This window comes from Capra hircus, chromosome 8 (assembly GCF_001704415.2).
Source record: "Capra hircus breed San Clemente chromosome 8, ASM170441v1, whole genome shotgun sequence".
NCBI lineage: Eukaryota > Metazoa > Chordata > Mammalia > Artiodactyla > Bovidae > Capra > Capra hircus.
In genome coordinates, this window is record NC_030815.1 from 85,336,653 (window position 1) to 85,354,894 (window position 18,242).

Here is an 18,242-nt window from a genome sequence, read left to right on the forward strand (position 1 = left end):
GATGGTAGATACAGCCCTCCATCACCCAGCTACCCCCATGGACCACAGCTGTCCCACAAGAAGTCAATGGACCAGTTCCAGGGAGCCAGGTGCCCCCCTAGGCAGAGGCTAGCAGCATGGATCAAGAGTGACAGGTGTTCCAGGCTATTCCCTCCACTGTCCAGGGCATTGTCTCTTTCAGAAATAAACCTCTTCTCGTTAATCAAAACACGATTGTCACAGCATTCCTGGTGGGGAAACTTAAATGCATGCCTGTCAGAGAAAAAAATGTTTTCTCTCTCAAGTTTAGCACATCCTCTCTGTGATAATTATTTCTTCGCACCCCAGATTTTATTGTTTCCCAAAGTGAAACTTTTTTCTCATGAAAGGTGATGGCCTCTCTGCGCCCTGCTAGGGGGAAGGGAAAGGGTCAGGGCCCACTCTTCCCAGGTGCTCGCTCTGACTTTCAGATGGGACAGAGACATGGAGGGGGGTGGACCCCAGTAGGGTGCTCATCCTCACTGCACCTTCAGTTTCCATGAAACCAGCGTTACAGAAACAAGCGACAGCATTCGGGACATGCCAAGGTGAACCGAGCCTAAAGACTCTTCCTTCTCAGGATCCAGCTCAGTCTTCTCTCCATCTCTCTCTCTCTGTCCCTTGAACTTGTGTAGCTGTGGGGGAGGGCTTTGCAGAGGCTGAAATTCCCCGCAGGCTCAGAAAGTATCAGAGACAAGTTCACATGTCAGAATAAAGAGACATGTGCTTGGGGACAGTGCTGGCCCAAGACTAGAGGAGGGAGAAACCTCTTTCCTGTGTCAAGGTGGGATTACATGACACTGCCCTAGAAGCCCCTTCTCTCCTAGAAGGAGCTGGGATTGAGATCTGCCAGGAGCGTCACCCTCCTCTGCCTTTCTCACACTCTGGAGCAGAGGCAAGGATGAGGACCACACACTCCCAGCTCTGAGGGTGTGCAGTGTGGAGCATGGAGGCCCCCAAGGGCCGGTCCACCTCTGCCCTGGAGGAGAGAACAGCCCTGCTCACAGCGCCCACCTCCCCTGGGGTAAGAGCAGGGGCATGGCTGTGCGCAGTCCCCTCACTGTCTGAGGGTGGGACACTGTGCCCCGAGGGCGGGATGCAGGGGAAGGAGGCAGGTGGCAGAGATTGTGCAGTGACCAAGGAGCCCCTGGCAACCACCAACTACAGGCCCAGAGGAAGGAAATTAGGGGCCTGGTGGCTCCTAGTGACCCCACCCCAGGGTCCCCCCCTACTCTAGCTCTCAGAGCCCAGATTGTGTGAAGCCACCTGGAGCTCCTGAACAGAGGGCCAGGCTCCCAGGGGCAGTGGAGCCTCTGAGCAGGCAAGCTTCACTTCTCCACAATGCAAATAACCAGCTTTCACAGGACCGGGAGCTAGGGCCAGACTTGCGGTCCCTGACCTCTGTCTTACACATGTGGCCCAAGGAGGCTCCCAGGGGACTCAACAGGTGGGACTCAACAGGCCCAGAGCCTGTGCCACAGTTGTGGCGAGTCTTGCCTGCCCTCAGCCTTGCTCACTGCAGAGCCAGATGTGGAAGAGACTACAGACTGGATGTGTCACCCAGCGGGCAGGACATGACCTGTGGGAACAAGGGTGCCATCAGCTCCCCTCCCCAGGCCTTTTCACACAAGAAAGCAGGGAGACAGAGCAATTCCCTAGAGCAAGTCAGGGCTCCGTGTCAGTCACTCCTGCTCCAGGGGGTGCCCCTGACCCAGGAGGGAGCAGGAATGGTCCTGCCCCCATGCCTGTCAGGACCCCACAGGTGGAACCAGGACCTGGTGGGATGTGGCAGCAGTGGGTGCTCCTCTGGGGCCAGAGGGGAGGGCTGGGACCAGGTTACAGAGTGACAGCGGCGAGAGCTCAGGAGAGGGGGCGTGGAGCAGGAACCTCGAGCCTGGATGCTGCCCGGGCCTCTGAGAGGCATCGAGAGGGGAGTGCTGGTGGGGTGGGCAGGGGTTCTGGCCCCCTAGGCACCTGTCCAGAGAAGTGATGCAGAAGGACACTGTACCGCTGATCCTGTTCGTGACGCCAATTCTCTTGTTCACACTGTCCCTACTGTCTGTTGAACCCAGGATAGGCAAGGCGTGAGCTGCGATGCTAGAAGAAGACTCAAGGAGCTGTAGGAACTGCAGACACGTTTATTCTCTCCTGGCTGATGCAGCAGCCATAGCAGCAGCCATAGCATAACTGCACACAGCCACCCTTCCAGGCTTTTCCAGGTGAAGCTTATACAGATGAACTGCCTAAAGTAGCCCATGACCAAGCGAGTGTCTCGCGATGGGCATGCGCAGTGCTGTAATGATCTCAGCTGTTATATAGTCATTACTTACAAAACGTGGGGCGAGCGAGCCTGAACACACAGTCTTGGCCAGTTTGCTCGCTCCCCACAAACACTGGCAGGACAACAAGACACAAGAAGGAGCAAGTCCCTGAGCTCTTCGCCTGCCTTCATGGGCAGAGGGGTCAGCAATAGGGTGTCCCCCACTGTGACCCCACGCAGAGACCCACACTGACCCCACATGAGGACCTCCCACACACCCACTCTGAGAAATTCCACCCAGAGACCTCTCAAGGCATCCCACAGAAACCTCTCTCTGAGCCCTCCCACACACACCTCACAAGTGTTCTGAGTATCCCCCCACTGACAGGTCTTTCAAGGTGGGTCTGATGTCACTTTACAAACCAGCAGCACAGGGAAAGGACCAATGACGGTGCCCTGACCACCCCCAGAACTCTAAGACGTCCAGACATTTTCAGCATTGCCCCAGGTGGGGTTCTCTGCTTGGAGAAAGGATCATGCTCTTGTCTCTTTGTAACCATTGTACCTAAACAGAAGAATCACAACGTTCAGCACCTGCAGGCCTGCAAAAGTCTTTCCTCCACAGATCTTCAGTAGCTTGAGCTCTGCCCCAGGGATTAGAGAATCACACATTTTAAACACGAGTAAAATGCTGCCAACATATAATGAGAGTCAAATATCTTATTGTCTTATTTTATTCATATCCCAGTCAGATGGTGTCATATCATATTTTTAAAGATTTCTTTGGAGATAAGATCTGATTTCAAGATGCAGATTACTTTACTTTGGAAACAAAGTGAAAAACTGTAGTAAATGGGTTTTGGGATGAAATAAAGCAGCAATAATAAGGTGTGTGCTGTCTCACTCACTTGCCAGGGGACTGTGCAACTACCACATTATTTTCGACAACAGTTTGTGTCAACTTTGTGGGTGGTGTTATATTTTTACGTGAAACAGGCTAAAAATATCATGAAGATTTTTCAAATGAACCAGATATCTAGCAATACTCCTTTTTTGTCCTCTGGCAAAAATATACTTTTTTTCTTAAAATGTAGTAATGCCTTCAACTAGTATTATGCATATTTCCAAGGGAAATAAATGGGGAAACAGTGGAAACAGTGTCAGACTTTATTTTGGGGGGCTCCAAAATCACTGCAGATGGTGACTGCAACCATGAAATTAAAAGACGCTTACTCCTTGGAAGAAAAGTTATGACCAACCTAGATAGCATATTCAAAAGCAGAGACATTATTTTGCCAACAAAAGTCTGTCTAGTCAAGGTTATGGTTTTTCGAGTGGTCATGTATGGATGTGAGAGTTGGACTGTGAAGAAAGCTGAGCACCAAAGAATTGATGCTTTTGAACTGTGGTGTTGGAGAAGACTGTTGAGAATCCCTTGGACTGCAAGGAGATCCAACCAGTCCATTCTAAAGGAGATCAGCCCTGGGTGTTCTTTGGAAGGAATGATGCTAAAGCTGAAACTGCAGTACTTTGGCCACCTCATACGAAGAGCTGACTCATTGGAAAGGACTCTGATGCTGGGAGGGATTGGGGGCAGGAGGAAAAGGGGACGACGGTGGATGAGATGGCTGGATGGCATCACCCACTCGACGGACATGAGTTTGAGTGAACTCCGGGAGTTGGTGATGGACAGGAAGGCCTGGAATGTTGCGATTCATGGGGTTGCAAAGAGTTGGACACGACTGAGCGACTGAACTGAACTGAACTGAACTGAAGATATAATAAGGTTGAAATGTTCAGGTAACATACCTTAAACGAATGAACTATATAGGAATTTTCATTTTTAAAATAATTCTTTTTTTTGTTTACATCCCGTTTTTATTTTATTTTTTTACTTTACAATATCGTATTGGTTTTGCTTCAACTAAACAGAAAATTAACAAAGAAACACAAACTTTAAATGATACAATAGACCAGTTAGACCTAATTGATATCTATAAGACATTTCACCCCAAGACAATGAATTTCACCTTTTTCTAAAATAATTCTTTTAAAACATACAGTTTCCAAGATGCAGGAAGGCTCCATTTTATGTTCATTACAGGGCTAAAAAAATGACACTTTGCTTCAAATAATGTGGAATTTTATAGAAGATATCTTTTCACCTATGCTTGATGTATACACATGGCCTAATAGAATTATCTGAAGGAGCTTCTTTATATCAGATTGGAAAAAAAAGCACATAATAATCAAAGTGTGCATTAAAGTACACAAAATGTCCAACAGTCATCAAAATCCTCACATTGTATATCCAGCCCTTTCCAAAGGGAACCCTTTACTTATACTACATAATGTTTCTCATTGCTCATAAACAATTAGTTTTCCTTGCCTTGCTAAAGTTTACATTAATCATAGCTGTTGCACATTTATCCTTATTGATTTATACTATCTATCAGGATGACAGTTTCATCCCATCATTTAGCCCCTACCAAATTCAGACTTAAATTGAAGAAAGTAGGGAAAACTGCTAGACCATTCAGGTATGACCTAAATCAAATCCCTTATGATTACACAGTGGAAGTAAGAAATAGATTTAAGGGCCTAGATCTGATAGATAGAGTGCCTGATGAACTATGGAATGAGGTTCGTGACATTGTACGGGAGACAGGGATCAAGACCATCCCCGTGGAAAAGAAATGCAAAAAAGCAAAATGGCTGTCTGGGGAGGCCTTACAAATAGCTGTGAAAAGAAGAGAAGCAAAAAGCAAAGGAGAAAAGGAAAGATATAAGCATCTGAATGCAGAGTTCCAAAGAATAGCAAGAAGAGATAAGAAAGCCTTCTTCAGCGATCAATGCAAAGAAATAGAGGAAAAGAACAGAATGGGAAAGACTAGAGATCTCTTCAAGAAAATTAGAGATACCAAGGGGACATTTCAGGCAAAGATGGGCTGGATAAAGGACAGAAATGGTATGGACCTAACAGAAGCAGAAGATATTAAGAAGAGGTGGCAAGAATACACAGAAGAACGTACAAAAAAGATCTTTATGACCTAGATAATCACGATGGTGTGATCACTCAGCTAGAGCCAGACATCCTGGAATGTGAAGTCAGTGGTCCTTAGAAAGCATCACTACAAACAAAGCTAGTGGAGGTGATGGAATTCCAGTGGAGCTATTTCAAATCCTGAAAGATGATGCTGTGGAAGTACTCCACTCAATATGCCAGCAAATTAGGAAAACTCAGCAGTGGCCACAGGACTGGAAAAGGTCAGTTTTCATTCCAATCCCAAAGAAAGGCAATGCCAAAGAATGCTCAAACTACCACACAATTGCACTCATCTCACACGCTAGTAAAGTAATGCTCAAAATTCTCCAAGCCAGGCTTCAGCAATACGTGAACCGTGAACTTCCAGATGTTCAAGCTGGTTTTAGAAAAGGCAGAGGAACCAGAGATCAAATTGCCAACGTCCTCTGGATCATCTAAAAGGCAAGAGAGTTCCAGAAAGACATCTATTTCTGTTTTATTGACTATGCCAAAGCCTTTGACTGTGTGGATCACAACAAACTGTGGAAAATTCTGAAAGAGATGGGAATACCAGACCACCTGACCTGCCTCTTGAGAAACCTATATGCAGGTCAGGAAGCAACAGTTAGAACTAGACATGGAACAACAGACTGGTTCCAAATAGGAAAAGGAGTACGTCAAGGCTGTATATTGTCACCCTGCTTATTTAACTTATATGCAGAGTACATCATGAGAAATGCTGGGCTGGAAGAAACACAAGCTGGAATCAAGATTGCCGGGAGAAATATCAATAACCTCAGATATGCAGATGACACCACCCTTATGGCAGAAAGTGAAGAGGAACTAAAAAGCCTCTTGATGGAAGTGAAGGAAGAGAGTGAAAAAGTTGGCTTAAAGCTCAACATTCAGAAAATGAAGATCATGGCATCTGGTCCCATCACTTAATGGGAAATAGATGGGGAAACAGTGGAAACAGTGTCAGACTTTATTTTTTGGGCTCCAAAATCACTGCAGATAGTGACTGCAGCCATGAAATTAAAAGATGCTTACTCCTTGGAAGAAAAGTTATGACCAACCTAGATAGCATATTCAAAAGCAGAGACATTACTTTGCTGACTAAGGTCCATCTAGTCAAGGCTATGGTTTTTCCTGTGGTCATGTATGCATGTGAGAGTTGGACTGTGAAGAAGGCTGAGCGTCGAAGAATTGATGCTTTTGAACTGTGGTGTTGGAGGAGACTCTTGAGAGTCCCTTGGACTGCAAGGAGATCCAACCAGTCCATTCTAAAGGAGATCAGCCCTGGGTGTTCTTTGGAAGAAATGATGCTAAAGCTGAAACTGCAGTACTTTGGCTACCTCATGCGAAGAGTTGACTCATTGGAAAAGACTTTGATGCTGGGAAGGATTGGGGGCAGGAGGAGAAGGGGACGACCGAGGATGAAATGGCTGGATGGCATCACGGACTCGATGGACGTGAGTCTGAGTGAACTCCGGGAGCTGGTGATGGACAGGGAGGCCTGGGGTGCTGCGATTCATGGGGTCGCAGAGAGTCGGACATGACTGAGCGACTGAAATGAACTGAACTGAACTGGGCCTAAATATTTCAACAACAAAATTTATAATTAGTTTTCAACCTTACCTCCTTATACCTTCATTGAATCACAGCATGATGAAATGTGATCATGGATGTTTTATAGTTCTACAGGATGGTATTTTTTTTGCAGTGAAAGTTATGCAGGTGAGTTTCATGATATCAACAAAATGGGACAAATTAGGAAAAATTCCATATAGGAAATGGTTTGCAAAGTGTGCTATTTCCTTTTCAATTTGATTATTATTCAGTTCTTTGAATTTAAGTTGAACAAACTGAAAACAGAACATAAACAAACATCCATGATAAATAGTTTATTGCTTTGGTGAATGAATGCATTGTCCTTCGCTAGCAATGCATCGTTCAATAAACTGCACAATTGCAATGAACAGTATGCAGTAAAGCAGCATTCTCATCAGTCGTTGCACCTGCAACTGTTAAGTGGCTTGTGGATTCAGTTTCCATAGCATAGGCTCTTTATCCTAGATGAAGCCATTAAGAGGATTCTATTTTAAAAACATTGTCACTATTGCCAGACTTTATGGTCACCTGTAGTTTTTTTTTTCTTAAAATATTCACTTACAGAAGATCTTATAAATGTCTTACCATATACAGAAAGGAATACCAAAAATAAGATAATGGAGAAAATAATAATTCCTTTGCTTTTGACATTTTTCAGAAAAACATATGATTTTAATCTACAGATGAATGGCTATCTCCATAATATTCAAAAAGTTTGGTTTTGAAGTTGATTATATTTAAAAGAATTCTCACACTGATTATAATGTCTGGATTCTCACACCAGACATTCTAGGCAAAACTTGAAAATGCAAGTGGCTCAGTTGTGTCCGACTCTTTGTGGCCCCATGGACTGTACAGTCCACGGAATTCTCCAGACCAGAATACTGGAGTGGGTGGCCTTTCCCTGCTCCAGAGGATATTCCTAACCCAAGGATCAAACCCAGGTCTCCCACATGGCAGGTAGATTCTTTACCAGCTGAGCCACCTTTAATTATCTTATGACTTTTTGGCAAATCCTTTCTAAATACCTGATAGTCAGATTTTTCATCCCTTTTAACCGTTCACCCAGGCTCCTCTATCTTGCAAAATTATGTTGACTTATTTGTGCACTGTTTTTCTCTCTTTAGTTGGTTTAATAAATTTCATTAGAAATAAAAAAATATGCATTTTGAATCTGCTATCTTTAGCCAGAAGTCTCTAGCAGAAAATGAAAGAAAGAAGGGGGGATGGAAAAGAGGGAGGGAGGAGGGAGAGACAGAAGAAGTGGGGCTGGAAGGAAAGCAGGAGTGAGGCAAGGAGGGAAGGAAGGGAAGAAGGAAAGAATGGAGGGAGGGAGGAAGGAAGGGGTGAATAGAGACCCAAACCAACCTGCTGTAATTTTTCAAGGACCTGCTAAATTTGTACCATATCAAGTATCTTAGTTTGGAAAGAGGATTCTACTATGATATTCCTTTCTCCTTATTGTTGGTGTGTGAACCTGAAGGTAAACAGAATCTGGGATCTGAATCAAAGAGATGAAAATATATGGGTAAGTTACTCATATCACTAAAATTATAAGAATTAAATTATTTCTTGAGTAAGGCAAAGGAATTATACTCATTAGAAAAGACACAGTAAAATGAAAATTCTCACAGCTGAAAATTATTTTAAATAGTTCATAATAAATTAGTTAATTATTAATTATATAATTAATAAAAACTATTTTCAATAATTCAAATCTATGCTTTCAGTTTCTACAAACAAAATAATCTGTGTATTTCATATACTTCATTTCAATTTAGCTATTTTAAGCTCTGAGTTATATCACGTAGACCACACTAAAAGGAGAATATTAGTCATCACCAGATTTGAAAGGTATGTTCAATAAGTAGATATATGATCAGAATTGTCAAAAATTCTTTGGACTGCTTGTCTTATAAATGTTGTAGAAGGTATCTATGACTATGTAGAAATATGTTAAATCAGTTATAGAGGATTCAGCAAAATTTTATGAATAATAATCTAAAAAAAAGCTCAGGTATTTTAATTACATTTCTTAAATTAGATTTCAAAAGCATGTAAAATTTAACAGTGTAGGATATAAAAATTTTCTTCCCTAGAAAATAATAGAAAACACATTTTGAAATGGAAAGAATCGGGTGCTTATAGATGCTACTGAGAAATAACGTTTGATTGTAAGTGAAGATGCTGCACAGTTAAGCAGAGCTTATAAGTATATAGACTTGAATAATGGCAAATAACATAGAGTATAAACATAGCAAGAAATTAGTAGTAAATGCAGGAGTGTCAGGAAATTTGCCAAAATTTCTAAGATATTAAGAAAAAAATATTTTTAACTATACATGCAAGTATACATACAATTATCACATGGATCACAGCCTTGTATAATTCAATGAAATGTTGAGCCATGCCCCGTAGGGCCACCCACAGACAAGTCATAGTGGAGAGTTCTGACAAAATGTGGTCCATTGGAGGAGGGAATAGCAAATGACTTCCGCATCCTTGCCCTGAGAATCCCATGAACAGTATGAAAAGGCAAAATATATTACACTGAAAGATGAACCCTCTAGGTCAGTAGGTGTTCAATATGCTACTGGAGAAAAGCAGAAAAATAGCTCCAGAAGGAATGAAGAGCCTGAGCCAAAGTGGAAACGACACCCAGTTGTGGATGTGTCTGGTGGTGAGAGGCAAGTCCGATGCTGTAAAGAACAACACTGCATCGGAATCTGGAATGTTAGGTCCTTGAGTCAAAGTAAATTGGAAGTGGTCAAACAGGAGATGGCAAGAGTGAACATTGATATCTTAGGAATCAGTGAATGAAAATGGATGAGAATAGGTGAGTTTAATTCAGATGACCATTATATCTGCTACCATGGGCAAGAATCCCTTAGAAGAAATGAAGTAGGCCTCATAGTTGACAAGAATCCAAAATGCAGTACTTGGGTACAGTCTCAAAAACGGCCGAATGATCTTTGTTCCTTTCCAGAACAAACCATTCACCATCACAGTAATCCGAGTCTATGCCCCAAACACTGATGCTGAAGAAGCTAAAGTTGAACCAATCTATGAAGACCTATGAGACCTTCTAGAATTAATACCAAAAAGAGAGTTTCTTTTCATCATAGGCAACTGGAATGCAAAAGTAGGAAGTCAAGAGATACCTGCAGTAACAAGCAAGTTTGGGCTTGGAATACAAAATGAGGCAGGGAAAAAGCTAATAGAGTTTTGCCAAGAGAATGCACTGGTTCTTGCCAAGAGAACCCTCTTGCAACAGCTCTACACATGGACATCACTAGATGGTTAATACCAAAATCAGATTGATGATATTTGCAGTGAAAGATGAAGAAGCTCATACAGTCAGCAAAAACAAGACCAGAAGCTGACTGTGGCTCCAATCATGAGCTCCTTATTGCAAAATTTAAACTTAAATTGAAGAAAACAGAGAAAAGCACTAGGCCATTCAGACATGACCTCAATCAAATCCCTCATGATTATACAGAGGAAGTGAGAAGTAGATTCAAGGGATTCAATCTAATAGACAGAATGCCTGGAGAACTATGGATGAAGGACTCTTTGAAGTTAGAACAATTTCTAGCACATGTCACCCTGCTTATTTAACTTATATGCAGAGTACATCATGAGAAATGCTGGACTGGAAGAAACACAAGCTGGAATCAAGATTGCCGGGAGAAATATCAATAACCTCAGATATGCAGATGACACCACCCTTATGGCAGAAAATGAAGAGGAGCTAAAAAGCCTCTTGATGAAAGTGAAAGAGGAGAGCGAAAAAGTTGGGTTAAAGTCCAACATTCAGAAAACGAAGATCATGGCATCTGGTCCCATCACTTCATGGGAAATAGATGGGGAAACAGTAGAAACAGTGTCAGACTTTATTTCTGGGGGCTCCAAAATCACTGCAGATGGTGACTGCAGCCATGAAATTAAAAGATGCTTACTCCTTGGAAGAAAAGTGATGACCAACCTAGATAGTATATTCAAAAGCAGAGACATTACTTTGCCGACTAAGGTCCGTCTAGTCAAGGCTGTGGTTTTTCCAGTGGTCATGTATGGATGTGAGAGTTGGACTGTGAAGAAGGCTGAGCATCGAAGAATTGATGCTTTTGAACTGTGGTGTTGGAGAAGACTCTTGAGAGTCCCTTGGACTGCAAGGAGATCCAGCCAGTCCATTCTGAAGGAGATCAGCTCTGGGATTTCTTTGGAAGGAACGATGCTAAAGCTGAAGCTCCAGTACTTTGGCCACCTCATGTGAAGAGTTGACTCATTGGAAAAGACTCTGAAGCTGGGAGGGATTGGGGGCAGGAGGAGAAGGGGACGACCAAGGATGAGATGGCTGGATGGCATCACGGACTCGATGGACGTGAGTCTGAGTGAACTCTGGGAGATGGTGATGGACAGGGAGGCCTGGCGTGCTGCAATTCATGGGGTCGCAAAGAGTCGGACATGGCTGAGCGACTGAACTGAACTGAACACAAAAACAAACTCAAAATGGCTTAGAGACTTACACGTGGGGCCAGAAACTGTAAAACTCTTAGAGGAAAACATATGCAGAACAGTCTTTGGCTACATAATAGCAAGATCTTCTCTGACCCACCTCATAGAGTAATGGATATAAAAACAAAAATAAACAAATGGGATCTAATTAAATTTAAAAGCATTTGCACAACTAAAGAAACTGTAAACAAGACTAAAAGACAAAGAAAAAGAATGGGAGAAGATAATTGCAAAGAAAACAAATGACAAAGGATTAATCTCCAAAATATATAAACAACCCATGCAGCTCAATATCAGCAAGAACTAACAACCCAATCAAAAAACAGGCAGAAGACCTAAACAGACATGTCTCCAAAGAAGACATACAGATGGCCAATAAACATATGAAAAACTACTCCACATAACTCATTATTAGAGACATACAAATCAAAACTACAATGAGGTATCACCTCACACAAGTCAGAATGGCTATAGTGAATGCGGAGGCAAGGGAACCCTCCTGCACTGCACTGTTGGTGGGAATGCAAATTGATACAGCCACTATGCACAGCAGTATGGAGATTCCTTTAAAAACTAGGAATAAAACTACCATATGACTCAGTAATCCCATAACTGGGCATATACCTTGAGAAAACCACAATTCAAAAAGACACATGTACCCTAAAGCTCACTGTAGCACTGTTTACAGTAGCCAGGATGTGGAAGTAACTTAGACATCCACTGACAGATGAATGGATAAAGATGTTGGGGTACATATATACAGTGGAACATTATTCAGCCATAAAAAGGAATGAAATTGAGTCCATTGTAGCAAGGAGAATGAATGTAGACTGAAGTCAGAAGAGAGAAAAACACATATCTATATTAATGCCTGTATATGGATAATGCATACATATGGAATCTAGAAAAGTGGTACTGATTAATCTTTTTGCAGGTAAGGAACAGAGATGTAGACATAGCAAACAGGCTTGCGGACACAGCAGGGGAAGGAGAGGTTGGGCTGAATTCAGAAAGTCATATTGATATATATATATACACATATATATATATATACCACCGTGTGTAAAATAGATAGCTAATGGGAAGCTGCTATATATCACAGGAAGCCTAGCCTGGTGCTCTTTGAGGACCTAGAGGGGTGGGGTGTAGATGTAGGATGGAGGCTCACGAGGGAGGGAATATATAATGTATATACATTATATCATATATATACATTGTACATATATACACATAATTGTAGAGCAGAAATATTATAGTTATGAGTGATTCACATGGCTGTACAGCAGAAACCCCCACAACCTGGTAAAGCAATCATCCTCTAGTTAAAAACAATTTTTTAAAGGCTATGTTGAATGATCCACTCTCAATGTCCTCAGCAAAATGCCCTTCTGGATGTCTCCAATTGTATGTTCCAGGGAAGGATTTTCTCCTTTCCCACAGGCTAATAGACAGATGGGCCATTACACATGGATGCCCATCAAGCCTGCACAGTAGAGTCTTCTCATTTAACTGCCACTGAGGCCAGTACCATCCTTGGAATCCTGGGGCAGGACCGTTCCATCCCTAAGGAGCAGCAGTTGGCCTCATACCGGCAGTTTCTTTGGACAGTTGGAGCTAGACTTTCAGGCCTCTCTGCTCCCCAAGATCTCCAGGAGGGGAAACCCTGGGACTGTTCCTGTCACTATGAGCAAAAACAGAACTACCTTATTCTGTAGGGTGAATGATTATAAGCCCCTACAAAACATTTCAAGAAGGTATGTAAGGCCCACAGCATCTGTAGTTCTTTTCTTATTAATTTACCAGTAATAACTCAATTACACCTTTAAAAAATGTATCAACTTAGAGATATACTTAGAGCTGGGTTTCAGGGATTCTGCTTTCAAGAAGAATATTCTTTAGCTAAATTTATATTTTGTTTTCTTACAAATTATAACAGGAAATGGTACTTTGAAACACAATTTCTGCTATGTTTAAATACATGAGGAAATGAATGAATTAGGAAATTAACTCTGTTTATTACTCTTAGACATTCTTCGGCTCATTATTCTGGTTTGTCAAGTGTAAAATTTTGACTGAGGTTTAAAATAATGACAATTTCTGAAAGCTAACTCTTTTTGCGGTATATTTAACAATAATAATAAAGTGTGCCCATGATGTACAGATACAATATCCTCATGTTTGTATAGGGGCTTCCCAGGTGACTCAGGGGTAAAGAAAGCCGCCTGTCAATGCATGAGACCTGGGTTTGATCCCTAAAGATCTCCTGTGAAAGGAAATTGCAAGCCTCTCCAGTATCCTTGCCTGGAGAATCTGTAAGACAGAGGAGCCTGGTGGGCTACAGTCCATGAGGTTACAAAAGAATGATACATGATTTGATAACTTCAACAACAGCAGCAACAACATGTTTGTATACACACACACGCACACACACACACACACACACACAGAGTTTTCTGAATATATAGGTAAATATATACTAATCTTCCATTTTGTGTCCTAATTCAGAGATGCTCTTAATATACTTAGGTTCCCATCAATCCTAGGAGCTAGAACCAAATTGGTTCCCAGGAATGTGACCCAGTGCCAACACTAGTTTCACTGTTGTTTCTTCTCAGGACATATTTTGATTTGTGTTTGTCTTGTGTCTTCTCAAAACTCCTTTAGTTGTGTTTTGTTCATAGGCAGTTATTTCCTTTTAATTTCCATAAGAATTTGTCCAAATGTGGCACAAAGTTTGCTTCTTTGATTATTAACATGCAGGAAAACCCACTCTAGAATATATTTTTTTCACCTAAAAGCAATTTATATCAGGAATCACATGTACGTATATGTGAGTTACAGCCTCATTTCAACAAATTCCACCTAAACTACACTCAGTAAAAAAGCAGGTAAATAGATAGTCAATGGGAATTTGCTATATGACTCAAGGAATTCAAACTGGGGCTCTATAATAACCTAGAGGGGTGGGAATGGGCGAGAGGTGGGAGGGAGATTCAAGAAATAGGGGACATATGTACACCTATTGTTAATTCATGCTGATGTAGGACAGAAATCAAAATATTTTTTGACAGCTTTGGCACAGTCAATAAAGCAGAAATAGATGCTTTTCTGGAACTCTGCTCTTTTGATGATCCAATGATGTTGGCAATTTGATCTCTGGTTCCTCTGCCTTTTCTAAATCCAGCTTGAACATCTGGAAGTTCATGGTTCACATACTGTTGAAGCCTGTCTTGGAGTGTTTTGAGCACTACTTTACTAGCATGTGGTGGTGGTGGTGGTTTAGTTGCTAAGTCGTGTCTGACTCTTGCAACCCCGTGGACTGCAGCCTGCCAGGCTCCTCTGTCCATGGGATTCTCTAGGCAAGAATATTGGAGTGGGTTACCATTTCCTACTCCAGGGGATATTCCCAACCCAGTGGTTGAGCCCCGATTTCCTCCACTGCAGGCAGATTCTTTACCATCTAAGTCACCAGGTAAGTCCCAAAAGTGCTCAAGGAGTTTGTGTATGTAACTGGTAGGCACTGATTTTGATCAAGCAGCGTTATTATTCTCTGAGGATGGCTGTTTCACAAATAATGAATGGACAGTGGAGACACTGAGCATAGGGATCTTTTATTCTCCCTGCTTTTGGCCAAGAACTTTAATAGTCCCTCTCCAGTCCTAATGCTGGTTTCATATGGGAGTTTAGATCCAGGTTATTACTTACTGACAGTGTTTTAGACTTAATCGTATGTTACTAGTTATGCTGCCGCTGTTCTTGGGTCTTGTGTTTCCCTGTCTCTTAAATTTAGTGTGCGTTTGCACTAGAGAATATCCTGGAGGAATTCTTTTAGGGAAATCTAAGTTTCCTATACTTTCTATGTCTTTGTATGTCCAAAAGTTTCTTTCATTAGCTTTCTTACCTGAATATTTGCCAGCCTCAGAGCTTGCTAGAGTCTGATGGGACTTACCATCTCATCGACTGCGCTAGCCTTCTAGGAATGGAGGTTTAATGCTGTTACATTACTAAGTGGTGTGAAAAGTCAAAGTGTTAATCTCTCAGTATTGTCTGACTCTTTGTGACCCCATGAACTATAGCCTGCCCGCCAGGTTCCTCTGTCCCTGGAATTCTTCCAGGGAAGAATACTGGAGAGTGTTGCCATTCCCTTTTCCAGGGGATCTTCCCAACCCAGGGTTCAAACCCGGGTCTCCTGCATTGCAGGCAGATTCTTTACCATCTGAGCCACGAGGGACCCCAATAAGTGGTATAGATTGTGCATAATGCTTTGTTGTTTTTGTTCAGTCCTGTCCAACTCTTAGTGACCCCATGGACTTCAGTACTCCAGGCTTCCGTGCCCTTCACCATCTCCTGGAGCTTGCTCAAACTCCGGTCCATTGAGTTGGTGATGCCATCCAACCAACTCATCCTCTGTCGTCCCCTTCTCCTGCCTTCAATCTTCCCCAGCATCAGGGTCTTTTCCAGTGAGTTGGCTCTTTGCATCAGGTGGTCAAAGTATTGGAGTTTTAGCTTCAGCAAGAGTCCTTCAGGATTGATTTCCTTTAGGACTGACTGGATTGATCTCCTTGCAATCCAAGGGAATTCTCAAGAGTCTTCTCCAGCACCACAGTTCAAAAGCATCAATTCTTCAGTGCTCATCTTTCTCTGTGGTCCAACTCTCACATCGATACGTGACTACCTAAAAACCCATAGCTTTGACTATGTAGACCTTTGTTGACAAAGTAATGTCCCTGCTTTTTAATATGCTGTCTAGGTTTGTCATAGCTTTTCTTCCAAGGAACAAGTGTCTTTTAATTTCATGGCTGTACTTACCATCGCAGCGATTTTGCAGTCTAAGAAAATAGTCTGTCATTGTTTCTCCATCTATTTGCCATGAAGTGATGAGACCAGATGCCATAATCTTTGTTTTTTGAATGTTGAGTTATAAGCCAGGTTTTTTTGCTCTCCTCTTGCATCATTTAATTCTTCACTTTCTGCCAAAAGGGTGGTGTTCTGCATATCTGAGGTTGTTGATGTTTCTCTCGGCAATCTTGAATCCAAGATGTGCTTCGTCTAGCCTGACATTTTGCATGACAGCCTTGACGTATTTCTTTCCCAGTTTGGAACCAGTCCATTGTTCCATGTCTGGTTCTGTTGCTTCTTGACCTGCATACAGGTTTTCTCAGGAGGCAAACCAGTTCAGCAGTCCTAAGAACCCCATGAACATAATGCTTACTAGTAATCTATTTCACAGATGCGTATAGTGTGGATTTTCAATGCCTATGTTACTATTTAAATTACCCTCTAATTAAGAATAAACAGTTTGGGGGACTTCCCTGGTGGTCCAGTGATTAAGACTCCCCACTTCCACCTGCAGGGGGCGCAGTGTCAATCCCTGATTGGGAAATGAAGACCCCTTATGCTGTGTGGTGAAGCTGAAAAAAAAAAAAAAATGGTTGGGAATAGTGACTTATTTTTAACTAAGTCAGCAACACTGCCTTTGCATAGAATTAATGATTTCTCCTACTATGTGATCTGCAATATCTCCTGTCCAATGTGTCTTAAATCCAGCCAGTCACTCAACAGTTTCTAACAGCATTGTGAAAATCCACAGCTACATATTTCGGTAGCATCTCTAGATTATTTTGGCTTTTATTCTTTTCTGTTGGTCATAAATTATTTGTTATGACTTCTTAAATCGTCTTATGCTGAGATTTGCTGTCATGTGTCTTTCTTATATCCTTATTTAGGTTGATCAATTTTTCTGATGTTTGCATTTTACATCTATCTTCTACTTTATAGAGGTCTTCACTAGTGGTGAAGGAGCAAAAAATCTGCCTCCCAATGCAGGAGACCCAAGAGAGACGTGTTCAATCACTGGTTCAAGATGATCCGCTGGAGAAGGAAATGGCAACCCACTCCAGTATTCTTGCCTGGAAAATTCCATGGACAGAGGAGCCTGTCAAGCTAGTGTCCATGAGTTCACAGAGTTGGATGCAATTGAGCATGGGAGCATCATACTTTCTATATTGTAGCGTCAAGGATGAACAGGATGCCCGGGACTTGATCTTAGGGAAAAACCAAAGAAGTGGAGTTTTTAAGAAATTCCAGCTTGGTTATAGAAGCAAGAGTGAATTTCAATTACATACCAGGAAGACTCATAGAATTAAAAAAAAAAAAAAGAAACTTAAAAACAATGATAATAAAGTTGCTGAATAATATTAGTTTATATAGATCTAAACCTAAACAATGCTTTTTCATAGATCAGCAGCTCTGACGTTTTTGGGTGAGGAGGCAGCTATCGTAGTTATAAAGCGTAAAAATGTGATTATTCAGATATAAGTGTACTAAGTAGGTTCAGTCATGTCTGACTCTTTGCGAACCTATAGACTGTTGCTTGCCAGGCTTCTCTGTCCCTGGGGTTCTTCAGGAAAGAATCGTGGAATGAGTTGCCATGGCCTCCTCCAGGGGATCTTTCTGACTTAGAAATGGAACCCACATCTCTTATGTCTCTTGGATTGGCAGGCGGTTTCTTTACCACTAGTGCCACCTGGAAAGCCTGAGACTATTCACATGAATCTTAAATTCTATTTCTAAATTGAATCAGAAATAACATATTAATTTGTTTTTCTATTCACTCTTCAGGAAAAGTAATAGTCCACAGAACCTCCTAAGTCTTTCTAGATGTGATTTAAAATTTTGTAAATATAAGATGGAAATCAAAACCTACTTATATTGTAGAAAATGCCAGGGGCAATGGAGTGATAGAAACTGGATATGTCAGCTAGGCTTACATTGGTGTCCTCTTTGTACTTGGGTGAATTTCCTGAAAGATCC